The sequence below is a fragment of the Vespula pensylvanica genome, chromosome 7 (genome assembly GCF_014466175.1).
Source record: "Vespula pensylvanica isolate Volc-1 chromosome 7, ASM1446617v1, whole genome shotgun sequence".
NCBI lineage: Eukaryota > Metazoa > Arthropoda > Insecta > Hymenoptera > Vespidae > Vespula > Vespula pensylvanica.
The window spans coordinates 313,087-326,393 of NC_057691.1; the positions used below are offsets into that span (position 1 = coordinate 313,087).

Here is a 13,307-nt window from a genome sequence, read left to right on the forward strand (position 1 = left end):
GAGAGAGAGAGAGAGAGAGAGAGAGAGAGAGAGAGAGAGAGAGAAATAGCGAGTGTCTAGCATATGCTACTATTGCCAAGTTTTACTCCGATATGTCGATTCTTTCGAAAGGGGATTGGGAATGATCGATATTCCATACGTGTTGCATAAAATGCGAACGGAATTGCCGGAAGTCTCGTATGTTTCGAGAAAATTTATATCTATCTGTGTAAGTTTGAGAAAATGCATCGTATAAGAATAGCACGATGAAAGATGCAATTTGTATGAACCAATATAATCGTTTATCCATACGAATTATTACCCAACGAAATATTAATTATCGCTCGATACGTGTAACACGTGAATTACACGTGAACGTATACATAAATCGTTGTAGATTTTTCTTCTTCTTTATTCTTTTTTTTTTTTTGTTTCTAATTTATATCTTGTTCTATTTTAGTTTTTCTTTTACTCATTTACGTTTTTTTTTTCCGTAAAAATTAAAAAAGTTAAATTTGAAAAATTTTGAAAATTAAAATCGCAAAATTCTCCTTGAGATATTTCTTTTGTTTATTTATATACTTATTTATTCTTTTCAACTTACGACGAATAGGAGGAACTATAAAGATTCTAATCGCACGAATCATCCATCTCGTGAAGTACACGCGCGTAGCGGCCACGTCGGAATACATTATTACGTCTCCTACCCCAACGCCATAAAAATAAGTGCACGTAGGGTTGCCTTCTCTCCCGTAGGAGTTCCCTAATCTCAAGAAAATCGATCTCCAAGGGCGAATGGCCTCATTCTCGACCCGGAATCGTTCCCTTTTCCTTCCTAACCATCAACCTCTTTTCATTCACGGCTATGAAAAATATTTGTATTCTTTTCTTTTTCCAAAAAAATAAAACGAAACTTGGAAAAAAGTGACACCGGAAAGAAAAATAGGACATACATGGTCCCTAAAAACAAAAAAAAAAAAAAAAAGACAAAAAAATTATTAATTTTTAACTACTTTATTCACTACTTAAAAAAAAATAAGAAAATATAGGATAAACAGATCGATTTTTTATAATCGTTAATTTTAAATTATCTTCGATGAACGTTAAATGATTTTTTTTTTATAAATATTCGTTTATTATCTCTTTGCTATTTGTTTCTTAACACATCGTCAATCGGAAAATGAAAAGTTTCGTTTTTCGAAATGTTTCATAATTGCGAATTTTTCGCATTACAATATATATGAATATCTACCCATCGGTAACCCATGTTATTTTATCTAATGTTTGTTAAAACATTGTTTAAACTGGATAACGAAAGATTTTAAAACATGAAAGAATTAGAAAGATCTTTTTTATTCGTTCCGTCGAGAACTTTACGGGATTGGTTCCTTCTTAAAGAGATTGATGACTCGCGAATGTTACTCGTATTTTTTTCACAGACGGATAATGGGAACGTAACTGTCATCGACGTTCTCTCTACAAGCTAGGACGAAATCCGGTAATACATAGCCACTCCAGGGACAACCTGGATATGAGTTACGATCGAGCGTAAAATATTTTTTTTTTTTTTTCTTTTCGTGAGTAATAATTCGAAACGTCTTTCCTTCGTAATAACTTAGTTTTATATGGCAAAAAATTATCATACCTAATACTCATATACGTAATATTGAAAATTCGATGTATTTATTAAAAATTTTCATATAAAGTATACGAATATACGATGCCTATCATTATTTTGTGATATGACGAAATACAAGAAAAAACTACGAGTCAGAAATAATAGTATATATGACCTTGAAAATCCTTCGTTCAAATTTATAAAAACAAAAAAAAAAGAAAAATACAAAATAAAACAACGAATTCATTTCAAACGGTAAATGTAATTTTTATTCATAAAATATCGTCGTATTGAAATAACCGAGGTCATCCTGTATAAAAGCGAACTAGAATTACAAAGTTTCAATTTCTTGAAAACGAAAAAAATTATTTTGAAAATGTTTCTTTCGTTTAGTAATCAATAATCATTAATTCCCCTTTTCATTAATCAATTATTTATTTTCAATTAATTTATAAAACTTGAAAACTCCAATAAAACAGCCATTTGATTGTCTCAAACTATTTGTTCTTAAATTTAAATAATTTAAAATACGTCGAATTATTTTTCGATCGGTAAAAAGAAAGTTAAAAGTAATGAAAGAAAATGATCATAAAAAGATGTCTCGATCGAGTTTATCTGAAGTCTAAAATCGATTAAGAAAGAAAAAGATAACGTTGATTCTTGTAGAGTTCGTCTTTCCTATACCCTTAGATGCACCAAAAGGAGGGTTAAGAGAAGCAGAAAGGGGAACGAGATGGAATCCCTCAGCAACTTCGTAATCCGCCCTTGGCATCGTCTTATTACTAAAGGGACCTACGAAGAAGACGCAGAAGTCCGGCAACAACGACAAATGTTCTATGCCACCATATTGCCTTTTTTTCTCTTTTATTGATGAGACATTTCTTACAGTGGTATTAGCGGTAGTGTTACAATGTTCGAATCGTTACTTACATCTTATTGCTAATTTTAAACAGATCTTATTTAAAAGTTCAAATCATAATAATTTTAATCTTCTTTTCCATTTTTCCTTTATTTTTTTTTTTTTTATCTTTAAAGAATATTTCTAAATGATCAGTCCGCAATCAATTCGTATATGTCAAAGTTTGATGGAAAAAGAAGTTGAGGAGAAGGTTTAAACCAGAGGGCTTGTGTGTTTCAAAAGCGCAAAGTGCTAACGGCAAAATCGAAATTCTGAATCGAAACTCTGCTTGAAATACTAAGTACTAAAGTGCATGTAACAGATACATGTAAATGCGAATATATATAAGATAAATCGTGTAATTTGAGAATTATTTATACGATCATTTTTAATATCATCGGTTTCCGAAATATTTTTGTTTTGTTTATAGTCAATATAATACTACATAAGTGATACATTTTTTTGTAAATTATCTTTTATATTGATTAAATAGACAAAGATGAAACGATCACATTATACGATCATCTTATATTAATTAAATCAATTTAAATTAATAATTTTCATTTTTAAACATTATATACATACGTATGTAGATATATATTATTTTATATTATATTATATATATATATACAAATTAATTTATAAATTAATATATGAATTAATATATTATATATAATATATATAAATAATATATGTTATATGCTCATATATATAACATACATATTTTTAGAGATTTCCGTCATCTTCTTTCAACTTAAAAGTCAGTATAAATAATATATATAAAAAGATATATGTATAATATTTTACAATGACAATTATTAATGTAACATAATTTAATTAATATAAGATGTAAATTGTATTACGTAATATAAGACAAATATCATTAGTCAGAAATCACGAAGACGTGAAAATATATACGGCGAACAATTTATATGATTGTTCGGGACATCTGACGGTGTGGAAAATTGAAATTAATTTCGAATGAACCGAGTATGACGCTAATCTCAGAAATATGTCGCTCGAGAACATAAACGAGCCCGAAGTACGATCATAATTTAGAACTTGAGAGGAGCACGTAGAATACGTACGTGCGTTTACGTATATAATAGCCATAATTGTATCTCCTTTCGAGAAGGATTGCCGACTTATGGGAGCTTTAAGGGCTACGAAAGAGAGCTTTCTCGGTTTACTTCGTCGAGTTCTTTTAAGGAACGAACTTTACGTCGTTTTTCCTCCTTTGAATTTCTACTACTATGAAAGAAAATACAGAGTCATAGTTAATGTAGACGATGAATAATCGGCCGTACACGCGAATAGAGTACTTTTACTAACATAAGCGACTTCTTTTTTTTTTTTTTTTTTTCTTTAAATATGAAAAACTTCGAAAAGAACTTCGCACAAAAGCGAAAATTCTTTTTCGATATAGCAAAGAAATTATGGCGAGCTTGAATAAAAGGGTGAATATTTTTTTATTTTATTTTATTTTTTATTTTAAATTAAACAATATGTTTGAAATAATAGGATATCCGTATATCAATATTAATGTAAATATTCGTCAAAGTTGTACTATTATTTATAAACGTTTCAGGAACGACATCTATCCGAAGTGAAATTATTTAAAATCGAACTGAAACTAAAATTTGAGATATCGAACGAGACTTCAGATATCGTATTACGAGATTCGAATGGAAAGGGAAAAAAGTGTCGACCGATCTCGGAAATAAGTAATCTTTAAAAAGAAAAAATTGAGAAAGAAAGACGAATGGTCACGATACCTAATGGAGAATCGAACGAGATACATTCTCTGTATAAGCTGTGGCTCGAATAAAATCTAACAATTTCTTATAGAATTTCTTTATTTTTCTTCGGCTTAAAAGATAGAATCGAATTTTTTTCAGTCTTCTAATTAAAAGTCAAAAACTTTTATCTCTTTCTTATTCTTCTTCTTCATAAAAACATAAATGTTTTTATGCGTTTTGAAACTTTACAACGAGTCACCCTGTACATAGAATGGAGCCATCTGCTTCGATGGAAAGGGTCGTCGCACCCTCGTATCCTCCTTCCTAAAGAAAAAGACGGAGACGGAAAGAGAACGAAACGGATTTTCCTGAAATTAGAAATTGGAAGCCTTTTTCAGTCACGCGTGCGGGCACACATCTACGAGCTTATTTCGAGAGCCAGTTGATATCCGGTAAATTCAAGAAAAGAGAATAGAAAAGAGAGTACCTAAGTCATTGTTATCTATGTACATACCTATTTTCTATCTATGTAAGTATTTTCGATGTTTCAGCTTCAGCAGAGAGAAAGAGAGAAAGAGAGAGAGAGAGAGAGAGAGAGAGAGAGAGAGAGAGAGAGAAAGAGAGAGAGAAAGAGAGAGAGATTAGATAGAAAGAAGGGCTGCAATTTTCGGACGATCGAGAAAAGACGATGGTACACGAGCGATTACACCGTAAATAATCGATAAATGGAGCCACTCGATACGGATAAAGAGTCGGCCGATTTACTGTAAGCTGCATGAGTTCGCAATATCCGTCCACAGTATAGAATATATATTACATGTATACACACACACACACACACACACACACACACACACACACACACACACATATGTATACATAAATAATATATACCGTAGAGTGTTACGAACCATTTTCTTACTTGAATTTTGGTTTAGAATGTTTCTTATTTCTACGATATATTCAGATAATAGTGAAATATGACGAAACTCTTGAAGATATTAAAGAAAAAAAAGACAAAAAAGAAAAGAATATTACATATGTGCGCGTGTACGCACGTACATATATTTACGTAAATAACGTATATCGAATTATCTATGAAAAATGTTATGAACTATTCTTTCACTTGAAATTTATTTTTGAATACCTTTTATTATATATTTAGATAATAGTTAAACGTGAAACTCTTGAATATCACACACACACAAAAGTATATATACATAAAATATATATACACATATATGTACACACACACACATACATGCATGCATAGATAGATACACACACACATACATTTAGGTAAATAATGTATATCGAATAGTCTAAAATGTTACAAACTATTTTTTACTTCAATTTTTTTTTTTTTTAATGTCTCTTATTTCTACGATATATTCAGGAAAATTTGGAATATGAAACTCTTGAATATTATATACACACACACACACACATGAATATTATATATATATATATATATATATTATATTCACGGAATTGGAAAATTGAAGGAAAAGAAAAAGAAACAATATGAGTACAGTCTTATGCAGATATGCATGGAGCAAATTCAAAAAAGAAACAAAAAAAAAAAAAAAAAAAAGAAAATAAAGAGAAAAGTTTGAATTAAATTCGAAGACTCAGTACCGAGACAGTACACACGTGTTCTGCTTTCGTAATATCGAAAAGCTTAAAGAGATGGACGAGATGCAATGTTTTTCGAGATATACACAGCGATATTCCATTGCACGCTTTACTTCTCCGAAGGGAATGATTTCGTAGTTAACTCACTGGAATAAATTTGAAATCCCGTGAGAAGGGTGAAGGGGAGGAGTTAACTCACACACGAGGGAAGCGTAACGTGTCGAAATTTCGAATTGTTGTAACGCGATAAAGTTTCCATAAAAATAATGGACTGTCGCACGCGATCGATACACACACAGAGGATAATAATTAAACAACATACTAGGTGTCCAATACGTAACAAAAAATGCTTCGATAAAAATCGTTCAAAAATATGTACGTATAAATATTTATGTCTATATCGTAAAAATGATTTTTCGTTTAATTTCATTTCTTCTTTTTTAATCTATGTTTCTTTTCTCTTCTTTTCTTCTTTTTTTTTTTTTTGTTTTCAAATCATTGAAAATAAAAAAAAGATATTTCAACGGATCAAATTGAACGATACACTCCGTATCAATAAAAACGAGTGAATGAAAATAACAGATTTAGTTCAACCAAATTGGTAGAATATGTAATAGTAGAATATAATTATTCTAGTTCTCAATGCTCTTATACAAATGCATTGGAAATTTCAAAAGGTAGACAGACAGACAGAAAGGTAGACAGGCAGGCAGGGCAGACAGACAGACAAACAGACATACGGATAGAAAGCGAGCCTTGCGGATGTAGTATCGAGGACGTCGTCCCTTTTAAAAGGGAAACATCAAAGGGAAAAGTTCTACGAACTGGAAAATGCTAATAACTGGATCGTACACGAATATTTGAGAATATTTTAAGAAGAGTAAAATACTCGAAGGAGAAAAGAAACGTTATGTATTTTCAAAAAATATAAAAAAATAAGAAAAGAAGAAAATATAAAATTTCTACGACCTAAAACCATCCTCTTCGAAATTATAAAAAGAATAGCTCCTTTCGTCGAGTTTCCTTCTCTTGCGATATTTCGTATCGTAAAATTTCCAAAGTATTCCTAGATCCTACGAAGACTTTCTAATATCATTACGGACCCGAGACAACTTTGTTCCGTCACTTTCGTTGGAATATCGAAGTAATCTCACTGTTGGAGATGCTCTTATCGAAAAACGAGATGTACGTTTTCGACGTTTGTAACTGCACTATCTAGAGATGTTCGCGAAAGCACGTGCGAAATAGAAAGAAGAAAAGAATTCAAAAAGAAGAAAAAAAAGGAAGAAAGAAATAAAGAAAGAAAGAAAGAAAGAAAGAAAGAAAGAGGGATAGGTGATGTTACTCGAGGAAGCAGTAGCAGCAGCAGCCACTCCTTACAATCCCTCTTATACCTTCACCCAGCCACCCAACCCTTCTCCTTTCTCCACTTCAGCCCTCACCACTCTGTTTCGTCCTTTTTCTCACGCCTACGGAAGTGGATGCAGACGAGAGAAATCGCCATTTCTCCCTTCTTCGTCTCTCATCCTCACTAACCTCACTCCCTTCAACTCTCGCGCGTCCTTTATCTCTGGCACTTTTCTTCGATCTTTTCATCTTTTCTGCTCTTTGCACTTTCTCTCTCTTTCTCTCTCTCTCTCTCTCTCTCTCTCTCTCTCTCTCTTTCTTTCCTCCTTCTTTCTTTCTTTCTCTCTTTCTCGTAAACCCTACTACCCTTTCTTTCCGCCTATGCATTACGCTTTAACATTTTATGCAAGGCGTCAAGTACAATCACGGATACGAAAATGGAAGGGCTCGAAAAATTCATTGTTTCTTTCGACCATGACATTTGTATTTGTGTATTTGTGTGTGTGTGTGTGTGTGCGCGTGCGTATTATGTATCATTATATCGTTTCGTTGTTTTCGAAAAGTACGAGGAAATATTTCCAGTTAGCGAATTACTTTATTCTTCAAAATTACGAGACACCGTAGTTTATCATCTTCTCTCTCTCTCTCTCTCTCTCTCTCTCTCTCTCTCTCTCTCTCTCTCTCTCTCTCTCTCTCTCTCTCTCTCTCTCTTTCGTTTCTGTGATCATTATCTTTTGTTTCTATCATTTCCGTAATCATTTCCTTTCATTTCTGTAATCATCTGTTTCGGTAATTAAATGTAATTTTTTTTTCTTTTTCTTTTTTTTTTATGTAAAGAAAACATTTGTATTGTATCCAGGTGAATAAGTAATTATTTATAGTCAGCTATTATATACCTAAACATGTTCGTGTTTTTTTCATCCACATATTGATAATAGTTAAAAAAAATATATATATATATATGTATATGACAGCATCTACTCGCAAATTGATCGAGAATATGTTTGGTGTGTAACGGCTTGTTAATCAAGATAGTAACGCGAATGGAGTCATCGAATTTCAATCGACGTTTGTTCGTTCGCTGGAATAAAAAAAAAAAAAAATAACAAAAAGGAAAGAAGAAAAAAAAATAAAACCCAACGACAAAGCTTTTAATGCTAGTTTCCATTTGATCATCGGAGAAAACGTTCCGCCACTTTCCGTCAAAAATTTTGTTCGTTAACGAAGAATTTGAAAAAAAAAAAAGAGAATGGTACGTCATAACTATCGCTTTAATTTAAAAACACAATACTCAAATACTCTCACTTTCGATCGACAAAGAAAGTTTCATCGATCTTTGCAAAGATTTCATCGTGATTACAGATTTCTATTATTTTTATATTATTCGTCGCAATCACTGAACGAAGTTTCATAATAAAGAATTATTATGAAATTCATCGTTAACAAAAATTGATTTCAAACTTAACAAAAAAAAAAAAAGAAAGAATTAAGAAACGTGAATTTAACCCGTACTATTCTTCCTTTTTTACCGATGTAACTAAATCGTCGTTTTTTGTGAAACATAACGTTACAATGTAACACTTGTAACAATTGATATTGAGTGAATTAAGGCAAATGATTCTTCGTACTTTTTGATAATAATTTTTTTTCTCCATTTTTCTTTTTTCTTCTTATACAATTTCTCTCTTTTTTTTTTTATACTTTACTCGTCATATCCAACACGATCGATATCGAAAAAAGAAGAAAATTAAATAAAAAGAAATAATAATAATAATAATAATAATAATAATAATAATAATAATAATAATAATAATAATAAATAAAAAGAATAACCAGTCACGTCGTAGTGTAGTATAGTATAGTCGCAGTACTCTATAACCGCGAAGTCATCCGGTAGAAAGTACGCTATTACGAACGGCGTATTTGATGTTAATAAGAGCGACAGCTCTTGAGTTATTATTACACGATACGAAGCTCGCGAAAATCGTTACCTTGACGTCGATGCCTATAACGAGGAGTGCAATTTCGTACGCGGAACTTTCTAATGAACTCGACTAATTGCACGGAAATAAGAGCGAAACGTTGCCAGACGTCGAACGCGTTTCTGTCGCAAAAGACGAAGAAGACGAAATACGACGAAGAAGACGAAGAAGAAAAAGAAGAAAAATAAGAAAAAGAAAGAAGAAGAAAAAGAAAAAGAAGATGAGAAAGAGGAAGAAGCTTCGACAGGTTCGCAAATTTTACTTCAAAGATTCGACGTGAAGCTTACAAGGCAGGCTGGGAAGAATAGCAAGGAAAGAAAAGATAACAGAAGAAAAAAGAAGAGAAAGAAGAAGAAGAAGAAGAAGAAGAAGAAGAAGAAAAAGAAAAAGGAGAATGAAGAGCTTCCTTTTTCTTAAAAGCTCCAAGAGCTCGCTGCGACGTGACCCAGATGAAAAATCGTCTTCTAGCTCTGTTCGGCCCAGCCCTTTTTAAAACCCTCCTCAGCACCATTCCTCCTCTCTCCTAACATCTTCCAAAAGCTTCACGATGCTCGTGAATTACTTGACGTTGACTGTAAAAGCGGTTTATGAAACGTTCTTGTCATTTCTCTTCAACGACGTGCCCCGTCGTTGCCGATTCGAAACTCGCATCTTCTTTTTTTTTGTTCTTCTTCTTCTCCTTTTTCTTCTTTTTTCTCTTCTTCCTCCTCTTCTTCCTTCTCTTCTTCTTTTTCTTTATTTTCTATTTATGCACATATATGTATGTATACTATACTTTGCTATCTTACAGCATTTATATCGTCGACTTTATCCCGTCGTATCCAGATGTTAAGCAAAAAATTCTCTTGCAATAAAAAAAGACGACATTTTTATTTATTTTCTTGTCGGAGTATAGATTATCTTGTTTTTTTTTCCTCTTTTTCGTTTCTCTCCATTTTCCCCATTTTATTTTTGTCCTTGTTTGATACATTATGCATCCAAGTGTCAAATTGCTAAATTAACGAATTCAATTTATAATACATTGTATACTATGATATACTATATTAAGTTAAATCTTCTATAACAAGTTTCTTAATCTTTTTTACTGTTCGACTTAATAAATTTGTTTTTGTAATGTTAATAGTTATCCAAATGTTTCTGATAAACAATTTTGAAGAACCCGATGAGCTGGAGTAATTGTATATTATTTTGAAGACACGACTGTTAACGCTAACTCGTACAGTACATTCATTATTCTCTCAACTCTCTGAAAATCTCTTACTTGAATTAATCACTTCCCTCGTTTTGGCGTAATGCTGCTAGCAAGATATCATTTCGCGGCTCATTAAAAATTAAGGTTGAGAAACGTTTGTTCTGTACGAACGATCGAGTGAAAAAGATATTTATGAATGAAGTTATCAAGTTGTTATTTCAACGTAAAATTGAGAAACGTGACGAAGTCAATACACATTTAAACAAAGCCAATTAACATTTAACTGAAAATCCAATCGAAGAGAATAATTCTATCGATCTCGTTAATACTTTTTGCCGAACGCACGACAAAATAGGATAGAAAAATACATTGATATGACATTAATGCAACCATTATCTCGTTTTGTACTTATACTATTTCCCCTTTTCCCCTTCAACTCTCAGCCTCGAAGAATAATAACGAGGAGAAGGACAAATCAAAATCTCGTTAGAGTGTTGGAGAAGAGACGGGGAGACGAAAGAAGACAGATACGGAGTGTACATACGTACATACATATAACAGACATACATACATATATCGTGATGACATTCGATTTCATACATCGTCGGATGGATATACCATACTTCGGTTTCTTCTTATTGCCTATAAAAAGGTTATTTTCAGTTCGGGATATAAATTATACTGCAAGAATTAACGACTGTACGCATGTTGAAAAGGAAATGTAAATAGCGACACGGACAAGTTCAACCAACGGCCGTGTGTCTCGGTCGTATTCGAGGTGTTAGACGGACATGCAATGAAATGAGTATGATAAAGAGAAAGAGGGGGAGAGAGAGAGAGAGAGAGAGAGAGAGAGAGAGAGAGAGAGAGAGAGAGAGAGACATTTCCACTACCGTCAGCATCAACATACGTTGATAGAGTAAAGTAGATGGGTGAAGGGAAGAGAAGGGGTAGGGAAGGAGAGGGGAGGGGAGGGAGAGGGATGAAGCGAGCTTTCGCTTCGGTTTGCGAGCCCACGTGCGTTGAACGCGTGCACGCGACCATGGCACGCGACTACTACTAGTTTCCCTGTTTGCTTGTTTGCCCGGTTACGATTCCTTTCCTCTCCTCTCCTCTCCTCTCCTCTCCTCTCCTCTCCTCTCCTCTCCTCTCCACTGTTCTTCTCTCCTCTCTTTTCCTCGTTTGCTTTTACCTGCTGCTCGAACACCGTGAAGTCGGCAAGTTGGTAGGCAGGTAGGCAGGTAGGTAGGTAGGAGAAAAACGATCGGCACATAGATAAGCATGGGAAATGGAGAACCACCGGTGGTACTACCTTATAACCATGCACTGATAAATATTCTCAGATATGCATAAGTCCTGTTACATCGGGTTTAATTATCGCGGAATGGAATTACCGAAGAAGAAAATGCAATGTTACAACGTATATGTTTCGACGATATCGTTGAAGGATTATTTCGGATTATTGTCGAGATTTTTTTTTCTTCTTGTATGGGGGTAAAGGGAGATGAGGAGGAAGGTGAAGAAGAGGAAACTCTGATTAAGATTATTTTTTCTATTAAAGGTATTAAGAAATATCTAAATGTACTTTTTTGATATTTTATCGATTAGTTTATCCATGACCAACCACAAGCGACCTTGACGATCGCTTGAACTTGCCAATGCGAAGAAGAAGGTTTAAGAGGAACCGAGAAAGAAACGCGACTTTTACGTGGGCGAGCTATTACCAAGAGACGGAATCTATATTTATATACTTGTCAGGGAAAGAGAGAGAGAGAGAGAGAGAGAGAGAGAGAGAGAGAGAGAGAGAGAGAGAATAAAGAGAGAGAAGAAGCTAGGTTATTCCTCTTTGTTCGGCTATACCTATTTTCCGACGCGTCTCACAGACTTGGATTCCTTCAGGGTGAAAACAGAGAAAGAAAGAGAGAGAGAGAGAGAGAGAGAGAAAGAGAAAGAGAGAGAGAGAGAGAGAGAGAGAGAGAGAGGCAAGAGACTTTGGCAATTCTCCAATGGGATTTTCGACCGAATTTGTTACGTCCTCTCTTCTCTTTATTCGTTTCTCTCTTTCTCTTTTCTCTCTCTTTCTCTTCTATTTTTTTGTTCCACTTGGAGCAGAAAGAGAACGCGAAATCCCAGGGAAACGAACGACCACTAACAGTACCGATCGCTATCACTATCACCGTTCGAGCTAGACTGTCGATAATTGAGGTGTCGATGTCTGAATCATATCGGTCCAGAGTCGGACGCGTTGGCAGTCTACCAACTACTCGTCACTATCGGTGTTTGTACTGTTGACCGAAGAACAAAGGTCTCTCTCTCTCTCTCTCTCTCTCTCTCTCTCTCTCTTTCTTTCTCTCTCTCTCTCTCTCTCTCTCTCGCTTACTCACTCTCTATCTAACTCCACGAATGCAGGTCGAGTACCCATCGAATTCCAACAGTTTGCTTTTAAACACGATGGGACCAACCCTCTATGTTAAATATATCGCCCTTTAAAAAAATTGATTTTCCCAAGTAATTGTTTTATCCTGATTCCATTTTTCTATGTATTTCCAAAATCGTGAAAAAGTAAAAAAATGAATGAAATCCTGAAATCTCACCGTTTGATCTTTACGTCGCATTAAACTCGATTTTTCAACGAAATTCGTTCGCAAAACTTTCTTTTTTTTCGATTCCCTTTTTCTTTCTCTCTTTTTCAAAGATAGAAAGATAGTTAAAAACAAAAAGAAAATAAATCCAGTCAATGATCTCAAATTCGTACAAACATTTTATCGGCGAACTTTGAATGCATATCATACCGAACGTCAGCATGGATAAATCGTAATTAGGATGCCATGAAGGTTTAATTTCGGTAATTACATTACTATCGATAATGGGTCGCGCGAAAGGCAAATGAGAGAGAGAGAGATAGGCTGATAACAGC

At 33.7% G+C, this 13,307-nt stretch overlaps 1 protein-coding gene across 4 annotated transcripts in view; it reads right to left on the reverse strand.

Moving 5' to 3' along the window:
- Positions 1 to 13,307, reverse strand: part of LOC122630802 (protein tincar) — a 233,899-nt gene that overhangs the window by 80,493 nt on the left and 140,099 nt on the right. The gene's annotated exons all lie outside the window — the stretch shown is intronic.